The sequence below is a fragment of the Oryx dammah genome, unplaced genomic scaffold, assembly GCF_014754425.2.
Source record: "Oryx dammah isolate SB20612 unplaced genomic scaffold, SCBI_Odam_1.1 HiC_scaffold_22, whole genome shotgun sequence".
NCBI lineage: Eukaryota > Metazoa > Chordata > Mammalia > Artiodactyla > Bovidae > Oryx > Oryx dammah.
The window spans coordinates 20,157,148-20,171,952 of NW_024070206.1; the positions used below are offsets into that span (position 1 = coordinate 20,157,148).

The 14,805-nt window shown below is 45.6% G+C and overlaps 1 protein-coding gene across 3 annotated transcripts in view; it reads right to left on the reverse strand.

Moving 5' to 3' along the window:
- RALBP1 (ralA binding protein 1) overlaps positions 1–12,858 on the reverse strand; it is a 45,118-nt gene extending 32,260 nt beyond the window's left edge. Inside the window, exon 1 of one of the 3 annotated variants that reach the window (XM_040264627.1) lies at positions 12,706–12,858. The gene's annotated coding sequence lies outside the window, so the exon portion shown is untranslated. Of the gene's footprint in view, positions 1–11,313; positions 11,332–12,205; positions 12,433–12,705 lie in introns of those variants that run through there. The other 2 variants (XM_040264628.1, XM_040264629.1) reach the window with 2 other exon arrangements.
- Positions 12,859–14,805: the final 1,947 nt, after the last annotated feature.

Genomic DNA, 14,805 nt, shown 5'->3' on the forward strand with positions numbered 1-14,805 from the left:
TAGGTGAACATAAAAACTCTGATGTTCAGAACTCCAGGTGTCAGGAAATGAGCAGCCAGAACATACAGTATATCTAGCAGCCAGAAATAATTCCACCTCTGCCTGGGCTGAAATGCTGGGGAGGACACAGTTCAGCTCTGCACACAGCTGTCCAAATCAAAGGGCATGTATGTATAAGTATGGAGAGAAAAGTCCACTGCCTTTACACAAAATCCAAAGTGCTATATCATCAGCAGTCACAAACACCGAGGACCAAAAAGAAAATTTTCTAATAAAAAAACCCCTGTGACCTAAGTGGGAAGGAAATCCAAAAAAGAGGGGGTATGTGTATACGTACAGCCAATTCACTCCGCTGTACAGCAGAAACACAACACTGTAAAGAAACTAGACTCCAATAAAAATTAAATTTTAAAAAACTTATTAAATATCATTTGGGACTTAACAGTAAAACAGCACATTTTTAAAGTAACAGTATATCCTTTGGCTGGAAGACAGGTGGTATCTTTCCTGCCATATCTCATAATCACATGATCTAATCTCAAGTAAATCTTAAATCAGAACTTAGCTTGGAAACAGGGGAGCCCAATAAGCCTCATTTAATGATTTTTAAAATGCACACCATCGATTACAATAGAAAGTGGGTAAAAGCATCTAGTCCATTGTTCCCTGACTGTGCGCAGAGGGACCCAGGGCACTGCGAGCAAACTGGACAGGTCTGGGGTAGCTCAAACTGAGGGAAGCACAGTGCTACTCGACACGTGTCAGACACTGCACAGCTACCAGAAAAGACGGTGGCTTTCAACACTCGACTGCACATTCCCTTCAACAGCATACCTTCATAAAGCAGAGTTTTCTAAGGGTCTTTAAAAAATCAACAGAGAACAAGAAATAAGGGTTGTGATGTTCAATCGGATTGCAAAGTATCATAAGTGGCACAGTGCTCAATGGACACACACAGACCACTAATTTTAGTTATTTAAGATAAAAATTATTTTCTCTTTCAGCTTATGTGTATTATTTTTTTTTCAAATGGCTAAGTTGCCTGTCAAGTGGGCCTTAGGAAGTATCACTAGGAACAAAGCTAGTGGAGATGATGCAATCCCACTTGAGCTATTTCAAATCCTAAAAGGCAATGCTGTTAAAGTGCTGCACTCAATATGCCAGCAAATTTGGAAAACTCAGCAGTGGCCACAGGACTGGAGAAGGTCAGTTTTCATTCCACTCCCAAAGAAAGGCCAAAGATATGCTCAAATTACCACACAACTGCACTCATCTCACACACTAGCAAAGTAATGCTCAAAATTCTCCAAGCCAGTCTTCAACAGTACATGAACCGTGATCTTCCAGATGTTCAACCTGAATTAGAAAAGGCAAAGGTCCGTCTAGTCAAAGCTATGGTTTCCCTGTAGTTATGTATGGATGTGAGAGCTGGATTATAAAGACAGCTGAGTGCCAAAGAATTGATGCTTTTAAACTGTGGTATTAGAGAAGACTCTTGAGAGTCCCTTGAACTGCAAGGAGATCAAACCAGTCAATCCCAAAGGAAATCAACCCTGAATATTTACTGCAAGGACTGCTGCTGAAGTTGAAGCTCCAATACTTTGGCCACCTGATACAAACAACTGACTCACTGGAAAAGATGCTGATGCTGGGAAAGTTGGAAGGCAGGAGGAGAAGGGGATGACAGAAGATGAGATGTTTGGATGGCATCACCGACTTGATGGACATGAGTTTGGGCAAGCTCCGGAGTTGGTAATGGACAGGGAAGCCTGGTGTGCTGCAGGCAATGGGGTCTCAAAGAGTTGAACATGACTGAGCAACTGAACTGAACTGAAAGTTGCTAAGACATAAATACATATTTAGTTGTGTGAGCCTAACAACATAATTTAACATACTATTAAACATTTCCATTAGGCTGACGCCAGGTCAAATACATAAGATATGTATGAGGCTGAAATATCAAGTCATAAAAGAAATGAAAGATGCTTGGAATCAAGACAAAAGGACTCAGAAGTCAACTAGAAGATGCTCCCACTGGCCAAAGAACCAATAAAATTAATAACTGCCATGAACTAAAGTATCAAGTATATTTAAATTCATGAGTTCATAAGGACATTTAAAAATAAAATTCACTGATCACTGTGAAGGATATGAGAACTAGAGAACCGTGTAATTGTTTGGAATAACTGGCAAGTAAAGGAGGGGGGAGCATTTATTCTGAACCTCCTATACAAAGTATAGTTCAGCCAAGTTTCCTTTTATCAAAATCTTCCATGTAATAAACAAAGAAATAAAAGACTATCACCACTTAATAAGCAATTTAAAAATAGATACTGGCAACGATCAATGGCTGTTAATATCACAGACAAAAAAGACATCAGCCCGGAAAAAATAAACTGATAAAACCTTATTCTGATTAAGTCTCAAAACATACGGACATACAATGTATTTTATTTAGCTAATACTAAAGAAAAAGAGAGGGGAAGGAGGAAGAGTAGGAGAATGAAAATAAAAATTAAGACACTTAGACCGAGAGGAGAAGGGGACCACAGAGGATGAGATGGCTGGATGGCATCACCGACTCAATGGACATGAAGTTGAGTAAACTCCGGGAGTTGGTGAAGGACAGGGAGGCCTGGCGTGCTGTAGTTCATGGGGTCGAAAAGAGTCGGACACGACTGAGCAACTAAACTGAACTAAAGACCAAGAACGAGAAGACAAGGAGAAAATATTTGTAGAAGACATACCTGATACAGGACCATTATCCAAAATACACAAAGAACTCTGAAAACTCAGCAATAAGAAAACAAAACAATTTAAAAATGGGTAAAAGACCAGAATAGAAACATCACCAAAAAAGATACAAATGACAAATAACCACGTGAAAAGATGTTCCATATCATATAGCATTGGGGAATTACAAATTAAAACAGCAATGAACTTGACAAAAATAAATCTAGATTTTAAAAAATTATTTCTGTGTGTGGTGATGAATGCTAACTAGATTTACTGTGGTGATCATTTCATAATATATACAAATATCAAATCTGGCTTTCAATTTGCAGTGCTTTTGATTTAATTTAGCCTCCAACTGATTATGATCATGCTTCATTTTATCAAGGTATACTCTGAAAGCAACTCCAAACAAGTTCTCCTAGTATTTTTGTCGTTCAGCTAGTATTTTTGATTTTAATTACTTTTAAGGCAAAAGCTTCACATTTAAATATCTATACAACCCTTTAAGGTGATCAGTTTCATGGACTTCATTCAAACTGATCAACTGCAAAGAAACAGACCTAGCGCCTGGTGTACAGTAAAATAAAAGCCTCATTCCACGATTTACACTACGATTGTTTAGAACAGAAGGCATACATGTTTAAACATTCTTTGCTCATATGTGTATAAAACGCCTCTGGAGGAATATACCAGAAAAGCCTAAGTTGTGATCTCTTCAGTGTTCCTTAATGGCTCACCCAGGCCCCCAGTCCTCAGGAAAGAAATTGGGAGAGACCCTGATGGGGAGAGAGCCTGTGGCACAGCTGCGTGTCTAAGTACCATCACCCTTCACAGACGGGGTTTCCTTATCTGTCAATATTGACACCGACCTGCCACAGCACTGCCAAGATTAAACAAAACAGTATTCGTGGTCTACAGCAGGTACGCAGTAAGCAGCAAAAATAATAACTACATAAAAGCAACAATATAAAATTCCTGGACAAAACTTGAGATTTTATAAACTATATCCTCCACCCATAAAAGTGAGAAAAGGAAGAGTTTTACTATTTTTTCTTTCCTTGACTCCCATTTTAAATAACATTCAGAAAATCACAGGTGCACTGTTAAAAAAAAATCATAAACAAATATAAGAAACCTGGAGAAAAAGTACTGGCACTCGACATGACAATTACTTTGCAAACTAATAAAAACAAAAAGCGATTGAGGATTTGAATCTGAAGCAAATAGTTTTAAAATGAAAAAAAACGGAATTTAAAGATTCTGTTTTTCACCCACCGATTTTCTAAAGAGGAACAGGTCTGATGCCCAACACTGGAGGGTGTGGTGAGACAATCACATGCTGCTGGAAGAAGTGTAAACGGGCTCATTCAGAAGGCAATTCAGCAGCATCCACCAAAAATTAACACTCTAACCTAGCAAATCCACTGTTAAACCCTGTCCCCCAAATAGACAAAAGTAAGCAAAGCACCATTTTTGATGGCCAAAAAACCTTTATTATGTTGCATCTCTACAAGCACCTCAAATTCTTTAGGAAAAAAGCCAAGAACAGAGAAAAATACTAACCCAACTATATGCTGTCTACAAAAGACTCACGTGAACTATAGTAACAGAGGCAGCCTAATAATGAATGGAGTGCTAAATAAACAGATGGAGGGATGGCGGTAAACTGATCGCCTGAGTGCTCAGTTGCTAAATTGTATCCAACTCTTTGCAACTCTATGGACTGTAGCTCTCAAGGCTCCTCTGGGATGTCCCAGGCAAGAATACTGAAGTGGGTTGCCATCTCCTTCTCCAAAAATGATAGCTTAAGGAACTCTAAAAGTTCACCTTCAGAAGAGCCAACTAAAACCAGTCAGAATCCACTTTAACCCTGGAAACTATTCAGAAGCTTGCAGCAATTTAGGGAGCATTTATTCAAGAAAAACAGTTGAATCTTAGTGAGAAAGTAGGATTCTGTGATATTTAACTCACTCTGATCCTATCCTAGGCTTCCCAGATCAGTGGCAGCCTTGAAAATAACAGCCCACATTCCCAGCACTGGCACAGCAGAACAAACCTCATTCACAAACAAAGTGAAATTATTATTCCAGGCTCTCCGGAAGACCTACCTGCAGAAGCAGCCCGCCTTATCTCACCTAAATGCAGTTACCTCAGAACTTCCCCCATGTCCAGGGCTATGCCTGCTAGGGGGCACCCAGAGAGAGGTGTTAGCAGCGCTGCCCCCTGAAGCAACAGGCAACAGCTGGAGTGAACACTCCCTCCAAACCATGAGAAGAAAAGCTGAGCAGGGAGATGTTCTGGGGAACAAAGACCTTAAACTGCTGCAACAAATTCCTGGAAATCAGGAGAAACGTGGATGCCCAGCGCCAGGCACACGCTCAGGACACAGAATTCCTGGCTGATCATTTTTCCTTGCAGCAGTGTGACTGTGTCACCCACTGCCTTCTCGCTCCCGTGGTTTCTGATGAGAAGTCAGCTGATGATGACACTGAGGATCCCTTGTATGTGACGAGCCACTTCTCTCACTACTTTCAAGATTCTCTCTTTGTCTTTAAACCAGTCGATTAAGAAGTGTCTTAGGTGGATCTCATTGAGCTCATCCCACCTGAGAAAGCCCTCCCCACTCACCTCTGGATGATCTTGACGTCTGCACAGACAGAAACAAAGACTAAGACCAAAGCTGTCAAGTGGCTGAGTGCTGAAGCTACACCCAAGAGATACACAGCTGTTCTGGTAGCTTACTGGTCTGCTAATGACTGGACATTAGCAGCCAAGAGAATAAAACAGGAATAAATGTAACCAAGGAGGTGAAAGACTCATACACTGTGACTACAAAACACTGCTGAGAGAAATTAGAGTAGACCGAAATAAACTCCTTTTTAATGGGATAATTCAGTACTGTTAAGATGACAAAGTATTGCTGTAATTCAAAATGATCTATAGACTCAAGACAAAACTTCAACAAGCCTTTATTGCAGAAATGGAAATCTGAGCCTCAGTATGGAACGCAATGGGCCTCGAATACCCACACAAAAATAATGAAGAAACAAAGGGGGAAGACTCACACTTCGTAATTTCAAAAGCAATTACAGAACTAGAATAACCAAACAATGTGGCACTGGCATCGGGATGAGCATGCAGACCTGCAGGGTTGGTCTCGAGAGTCCAGAACAAACCCAGACATCTACGGCCAACTGATTCTCAACAAGGGTGTCCATTTTCACTCCATGGGGGAGAAATGGTCTCTTCAACAGACAGGAACGGGATAATGAGATTTCCACGTACAAAAAAACAGGCCCTATCTCAGACCACATACAAACATTCACTCAAAATGAACCAACGCCTACATGTAAGAACTAAAACTATAAAACTCCTAGAGGAAAACACAGTGTAAATCTTCACGCCTGTGGATTTGGCAATGGATTCACAGACAGGACGCCAAAATCACAAGCAACAAAAGAAAACACTGATAAATTCTACTTCATCAAAATTTAAAACTTGTGTAGATCAGAGGGCATTATCAAGAAAGTAAAAAAGACTACCCAGAGAATGGAAGAAAGGATTTGCAGAGCACATATACTGATAAGGGGCTTCCCAGAGGGCTCAGCTCCTGGAATGCCGGAGGCACAGGAGATGTGGGTGGATCACTGGGTTAGGAAGATCCCCTATAAGAGGAAATGGCAACCCACTCCAGGATTCTTGCCTGGAAAATTCCATAGACAGGAGTTTGGTGGGCTATGGTCCACCGGGTCGCAAAACAGTAGTAAACAACTGAGCATATACTGATAAGGGTCTACTATCCAGAATATACAAAGGAACTCTCACAACTCAACAAGAAGAAGACAACCCAAAGCGAAGCTAGGAAAAGGACCTGAATAAAGATTTCTCCAAAGAAAATACACAAATGGCCAATAAGCACATGAAAAGAAGTTCAACACCATCAGCCACCAGGGAAATAAATGCAAATCAAACCCACAATAAGTTACCAATTCACATCTACCAGGATAGCTTAAATTTTCAAAAACCAGAAAATAACAAGTGTTGGTGAGGACATGGAGAAATGAGAATCTTTACACTGGAGAGTGAAGTGGTGCAGCTGCTTCGGGAAACAGTTTAGAAGTTCTTCAAACTGTTCCAACATAAAAGTCACTACATGATCTGGCCAATTCTACTCTTAGGTATGTACCCAGGAACAATGAAAACATGTATCTACAAAAAACGCTGCACATGATTATTCACATCAGCACTATTCAAAATGGCTGTAACATAGAAAGAACATAAATGTTCAACAACTTATGAATAAACAAAATGTGGAATATTCCAGCCAGTGGGATATTCTCAGCAATGAAGAGGAATGGAGTCCTGACACCTGCTACAAAATGGACAGGTCTTGAAAACATGATGCTGAGTAAAACCTGGTCACAGATGATCACATATATGATTCCATGCACGTGAAATGCCCGAAACAGGCAAACCCACAGAGCAGAAGCAGATTAGCGGCTGCTAGTGAGTGGGAGCAGGGAGAATGGTGAGTGGCTGATAATGAAGAAGAGCAGAAATGAAAGATTCTAAAATTGATTGTAGGAGTGACTGCACCCCTATACACATTAAAAACACTTTAAATTGAATTGTACACTTTAAAAGGATCAATTTTATGTTATATGGATATCTCAAGAAAGGTAGCATGAGGAAAAATTCAGCAATTTCACGCTCCTCTTTCACCCTCATCAAGAGGCTCTTTAGTTCCTCTTTACTTTCTGCCATTAAAGTGGAATCATCTGCATATCTGAGGTTGTTGATATTTCTCCCAGCAATCTTGATTCCAGCTTGTGATGCATCCAGCCTGACATTTCGCATGATGTACTCTACATGTAAGTTAAATAAGCAGGATGACAATATAAAGTCTTATGTACTCCTTTCCCAATTTTAAACCAGTCAGTTGTTCCATGTAAGGTTCTAATTATTGCTTCTTGACCTGCATACAGGTTTCTTAGGAGACAGGTATGGTGGTCTGGCATTTCCATCTCTCTTTAAGAATTTTCCAGTTTTTTGTGATCTATACAATCAAAGGCTTTCATGTAGTTGAGGAAGCAGATGTTTTTCTGGAATTCCCTTGCTTTCTCTACGATCCAACGAATGCTGGCAATGTGATCCTCTGCCTTTTCTAAACCTAGCTTGTATATCTGTAAGTTCTCCATTCATGTACTGCCGAAGTCTACCTAGCTTGAAGGATTCTGAGCACAACCTTACTAGCATGAGAAATGAGCACACTTTTATAGTAGTTTGAACACTCTTTGGCACTGCCCTTCTTTGCGACTGGAATGAAAAGTTAAGATCATGGCATCTGGTCCCATCATTTCATAGCAAATAGAAAGGCGAAAAGTGGAAGCAGTGACAGATTTTATTTTCCTGGGCTCCCAAATCACTGCAGATGGTGACTGCAGCCATGAAATTAAAAGACGTTTGCTCCTTGGAAGAACAGCTATGGCAAACCTAGACAGAGTATTAAAAAGCAAATACATACTTTGCCGACAAATGGCCATATAGACAAAGCCATAGTTTTTCCATTAGTCCTGTACGAATGTGAGTGTTAAACCACAAAGAAGGCTGAGTGCTGAAGAAGTGATGCTTTCGAACTGTGATGCTGGAGAAGACTCTTGAGAGTCCCTTGGACAGCAAGGAGATCAAACTAGTCAATCCTAAAGGAAATCAACCCTGAATATTCATTGGAAGAACTGACGCTGAAGCTTCAATACTTTAGCCACCTGAAGTGAAGAGCCAATTCATTCAAAAAGACCCTGATGCTCAGAAAGATTGAAGGCAAAAGAAGAGGGCAGCAGAGGAAGAGATAGTTAGCATCACTGACTCAACAGATATGAATCTGAGCAAATTCTGGGAAATAGTGAAGGACAGGGAAGCGTGGCATGTTGCAGTCCATGGGGTCACAAAGTCAGACACGACTTAGCGACTGAACAACAAGGAAAAAGCAGGCTCAGGTCTTTAAAAGCTCCTTCCTATCCCTTTATTAACCTCTGGTAACACTTTTTCCTATTCGTCTCTTAACAGCTGAAAATTTGTTTATTCTTGAAATAACCTACATTGGCTTTCTCCACTCTTGACTTTCCATTTACACCTCAACTCAATCGAACAGCTCCCTCCCCAGATGATAGCACTAAGTAGGATGCTATGAAAGTGCTCTCAGTTATTAAACTCAACAAACTCCCAACAACCCAGTTTTCCTCAAGTTCTCAAAGGCAACATATAGCTTCCTTTATTTTTTATTTTTTTTCTGGAGAGGCAGTTGTGAAGTACAGCTTCCTTCTGAAATGATCCCATTTGGGCTTTTAAACCATTTTCTCACAATTTCTCGACATTTCTAAACACACAGGAATTTCCCATTTCAGTTCTTCTTCAATTTGGCTTCAAATGCAACTATTCTCCATGCGGAAACTCTTCCTATGCCGTGTTACCTAATGAAAAGCCTCAGGTACCACCTATGATAGATCCTGATGGCTCTCCTACCAAGACCTCTCCCGTGTGCTCCAAACCCACGCGCCTGACCCTGTAGCATTTCCACCTGCATGTTCTTTAGGTAACTCCTCCTCAATGTATCCAAGAGCCAAAATACTGTTCCTCCCCAGATCTGCGGATCTTTCTGAACTCCCTGTCTCAGTGTACTTTCCTGTTGTCTATTAAATCACCCAAATTAAAATCCAGTTATCTTGTGCTACTATTTCTCACTTCCCAAATCCAATTCTCACTGAATCCTGTTAATTCTACCTTGTTTTGTGCTATTAACTTACTCCTCCGCATCTCCACCAGAGAAGGCGATGGCACCCCACTCCAGTACTCTTGCCTGGAAAATCCCATGGACGGAGAAGCCTGGTAGGCTGCAGTCCATGGGGTCGTACAAGTCATTCAAGACTGAGCCACTTCACTTTCACTTTTCACTTTCATGCTTTGGAGCAGGAAATGGCAACCCACTCCAGCATCCTTGCCTGGAGAATCCCAGGGACGGGGGAGCCTGGTGGGCTGCCATCTATGGGGTTGCACAGAGTTGGACACGACTGAAACGACTTAGCAGCAGCTGCATCTCCACTGACCCTACCGTAGTTTAGGCCCTTATCTGTCACCTCAAATATTACAAAAACTGCTCACCATCCTCCTACATCCTGCCTTGTCTTCCCTCCATCCCTTCTGACATCTGTATGAGACCAGAGTGATTTTCCTAAAATGAAAACCTTATGACTCTTGCCTGGTTAAAATCCATACGCTCTATTATTATCAAGAGAAAAAGCCCTCGAGAACCCTCAGGATGTCATGGGGACCGATCTGTGCAGCCTCACCTTCTGCTACTGATCCCATAAGCCAATGCTACAGCTGCAGAGAACGACTTTCCACCCTCACAGTCCTCTGGTTCAACTTTCCCTTGGCTTTAACCTCTTCTCCTGCAATTTCTGCCTCCTTCATGCCAAAGCCTTCTTCAAGTTTAAGGACATCAAGTCTAAAACACCTAATACAAGGCCTGACACACAGGGAAGAGTTACAATGTAACTCTGTAACTCTAGTCCCTATGAGAGAGGCTTAGGCCTGTTTATCCTGTCTCAGTGACTCCTGTCTGCTTCAAGGTAAAGCTGAAATTACTTCTCCTGTCTACAAAACTCTTCCTAATTTGGCCTCTGCCTACCTCCTGGGTTTCACAGCTTGCCACCACCCTCCACCCTTGTGGGCCATACCTGCAGATCCCACACTCACTCTGTAAGTTTGGACTCCTGGCTTTTCTCAAACAGATCCTCCTACCAAAATGCCCATCCTGTCTGAGCCTGTCTCCTCGCTGTTCTCAGCCACCCCCCCCATAGTTTTCCCTACCACAGCCCCCTTCCACACTCTCCTCCCTGCCCCTTTAAAACTGACCACTACGTCCCCTGTATACCCACCGTGCCCCTGGCCTTCCTCCAGTTAAAGCAATCTCAAAAACACAGTCTTCATGGAAGTTCAAGTAAGAGATAGTCTTAGCATCCTGAAGGCAGGGGCACTACCTTATCCATCTGTAAGTCTTCACAGTACCTGCTACACAGAAGTTAAACTAAATGACCTGCACTTTTACTTATTTCCTCTACATATACTAACAAAAGCTTCTATTGGAGATTTTCTTCCAAAAAAGAAAGAACATACTTTGCGGTTACATTTTGGGCCCAATCTCTCTTTGTAAAGGAAACACCGTAATTAAAGTTATTATGCACTTTCTGATATTACTTCTATTTTTCTAAATCAAGGGAGAAATGGTCCCTAGAAGACCTAAAAGGAGCAATACTATTTTAAAGAGATAATAAATTATCTCTCGCAGCTTCGAGATACTGTTTAAAAAATTACTTCCCAGCGGTTCCTGTTTAGCTAGCCCACCTCGCTTCCTTTTATGGGTCACTCTGAAAAGTGGAAACCCCTCTGCTAACTAACTTCCTTCCTGCCGGCACCATCTGCCGAAACAGCTGACAGCAATTAACCCGTCCTCAGGAAGACACTCAAAAAGGAGTTACCAAGTGGCCAAGCTAATTCCGAAGGCGGAAAATGGATTACCTTTCTCATTTCCAGACGAGACTCCGTGACCAGCGAACCGCCCGTGGCCGGCGCCTTTCGGAGAACGTGAGCGCTTCTCCGCCGAGCACCTGCACCACCACCGGGGCCGCAGGGCGGAGACCCGCCCGCTCCAGCCGCACAACCCGCGGTGACCGGCTCCTGACCCGGCGCGTCCACGTGAAAGCGGCGTCCGAACCACAGCACTTTCACCCGCACCGTCAAAACCGCTCGGGTTAACACTTGATCACCTTCGAGCACTCAACCAGGCCTTAGGAGAAGATGCTCTGCTTGCTCAGGGGGGAGGCTCTGGAGTCACGACTCCCAGACCCGAGCAGCGTGAGGAACTGAGGGAGGCTCGGTTGTGGGGTATGCGGGGAAACCTGTTTCACTCTCACAACGTTTAAAACAAGAAACGAACAGACAAAACCTGAAACCCACCCCACAGTTGACCTCCACAAGAGCCTGTGGGCACAAGCCCACCTGACGAGGAGTTCTGATAAGAATTCCCAGCTCGGACTTGCCGGCGCCCCTGGAGCACCCCCGCGTCCACCAGCCTCCCTCCGCGCCGGGCGCGCACCGGAGACCCTCCAGCATCCCGGCCGCGGTTACGTAAAAGCCCGAGTCCCTCTCCGCCATCCGAGGCCCGCGCCCCGGGGAAGGGCCCGGCTTCCACCTTCCTCCCCCGGACCCAAGAGCCCCGGCCGGCGAGCAGAGGAACGGGCTGCGCGGGCCGGAGCCGCCGACCAGCGCCCGGCCCCGCTGCCCCGGCAGCCACGCCCCCGCCTCGCCGCCCGGCCGCGAGAACCCGGCCCGCTGCCTGACAGACGCCGCGGGGAGGCGCGCGGACGGCTGCAGGCACCGGGCCCCGCCGCGACCGCCGCCCGCCACTAACCTGCGCCACCGCCGCCGCGCGACCGCCAGCCGCCGCAGCCGCCGCCTCCTCGCTCTCACGCCGCTGCCGCCGCGGCCGCCTCCTGCGCTGCGCCCCCGGCCGGCCTCGGTCGCCCCATTCCCACCCCGCCCCAGCCTCCGCCTGTTTACAATGATTGGGACAGAACCGGGCGAGCCGGCCCACCACGCACGCGCACTCCCTCCACCCGCCGCAGCCAACTTCCCGGCTCCTCCTCCCAGCGCTGACGGCCGGGGCCGTGAGGGCAAGCGCCCCGTGACCCCTGCGCGGGGCACGCTGGGAATAGTAGTCTTCGGACACCTAGTGCCCAGTCCTCAGGCGGCCCTCCGCGGGAGGCGCACTACAACATCCAGGAAGCATCACGCCTGTCCGGCCCAGGGGCCCGCGGGGGAGACCCGGGAGCGCGCGAGAGAACGCGTCGCGCCAGAGCTCCGCCGGCGCCTGCGCAGTTCCCGGTGGTCGGGGACCGGGCGGTCGCGTACCTATCCAGCGCGGGCTCCGGGAGGACTGCTGCGTGCAGAGTCGGCCGAACACCGGAGAAGGGCAGGAGTTGTCCTGTCCACGCTCCGCATAGCCTGTTCCCTAGCTCCCGAGGCGCAGACCGTCTTCACCGCGGGTTTCAGTCCCAACCAGTTAAACCGGCCCGGAGGCCGGCCCAGCAGCCGCGGGGTGGGGCTCATCCCGGGCTGGGAGGGGAGTCTGGTTTGGGGTGGGGACTTTTGCTGGGGATTTGGACAAAGGAAGCGCCCCGGGCTTCTAAAGAGGAACCTGCTAGAATTTCGTGTCGGCCTTGGCCTCAGCGTTCCTTAATCGGGGGTAGACTAGAGCCTCTCTCGATCCGTGCACCTTGTACCGAGGAGCTCTTGAGTCAGAGCTGCCCTTCGCACGGCAGGCGTGCACACAGAACTGGATCTGAAGGAAGACAGAAATAACTGCATTTCCTCCAGAAACCCTTCACAAAGGCTTCAAGAATTGTCCTGCAAATGTTCTTGTCTTATAAAGTTTGGCAGTTGACTTGGGGGATGTCTCCTGTCCATCGAATTCCCCAGGGAAGAATGCTGGAGTGGGTTGTCATTCCTTTCTCCAGGGGATCTTCCCGACCCGGGGATCCAACCCCGGTCTCCCGCATTGCAGGCAGATTCTTTACCATCTGAGCCACCGGGGAAGCCCCAAGATTGGGGATAGATGGCCCTTCCCTGTCACCTCCATTCCTACCTGTGCACCTCTTCCTACAACTTCATTACATATTTAGACTGACCTCTGTGATCTACCGTATCCTGTTCCAAATCAGCCCGCCTCAAGTCTGACGGTAGATCCCTCCCTTGTACCCTGCATTTCCCACTCAAAAGTTCAGCCCCCTTGGGTTGACGCCCAGGAAGGACCCACAACTGGCCCACAACAGACCAAGATGGTCTGCGGTAGCCATTGTATTCTGACTTTTTGAAAAGCTTTCTTACTGCCCTTCTGGCAACAGAACGGTGTCCTCTGTCCACTGGGATGGGCATTTTATCTTTCCAATTACAGTACTCTGCCTCTGGCAACATTGATTGGGCCAAAGGATGGGCACTGACCATATTGGCTATTGAATCCTTGTTGGAAGTCACTACATGGACACACAAAAGGGAGGAAAGGTAGCATCTTATTGATGGTCATGTTATTCACAAAGAATATGACCTTTCTCAACTTCACTGGTAGTCCAGTGGCTAAGAACCTGCCTGCTAATGCAGGGGACACAGTTTCAATCCCTGGTTGGGAAAGATCCCACATGCCTCGGGGCAACCCCATGCACCAGAACTACACCCGTTTGCCTAGAGCCTGTGCTTTGCAGCAACAGAGAAGCCAATGCAATGAGAAGCCTGTGAACCTCAGGAAGACTAGTCTCCACTTGCTGCAGCTAGAGGAAGCACACACATAGCAACGAAGACCCAGCACAGCCATAAGTAAATGGTTTTAAAAAGAGGCATTTTTGCAGCAGCAATGAAAGGCTAAAAAAAGGGGGAATTGGGGAACAGGGGGAGAGGAACCAGGAGCTAGCACTAGGCAGACTGGCTTCAGCTTCAGAAGCCATGGTTTGTGTAGCTCTTTTGAAGTGCTTTGAGTATGTGAACCTAGCTAGGTAAGCCAATGCAATTACTCTGTGGTTATGGAACATATTTGTTGGTTGCCTCTTGAGAGTCATTCCTCCCATTTAAGCCATGCAGCATAATCATTCCCTTTGGTGGCTGAGCCTTTCAGAGGTGGTAACCCAATCAGCACCTGATGAGACCCAATGGGACGTGGGTTGGGGCTTCTAGTAAACTGCAGGATTCTTGCTCTTCTGGCAGGGTATACATTTGTGAAGTCTGGACAGGTGGCAGCTATTTTGCTCCTACAAAAAGAAAATCTGGAGGGAAAAGGTTTAGGTGAAAAGGCAACAGTTGGGCCTGAAAATGAGGTCAGTACTGTCAAATGTGCCCTTTTGCACCATTAGAGCTGCACTATCAAACCTCACCCCTTTGACCTGTCTTGTAGACAGTCCTATAGACTGTTTAGAATTTCCTGTGTTGATTCAACAAGTTTACATTGGGGAGTTTTCTGTAACT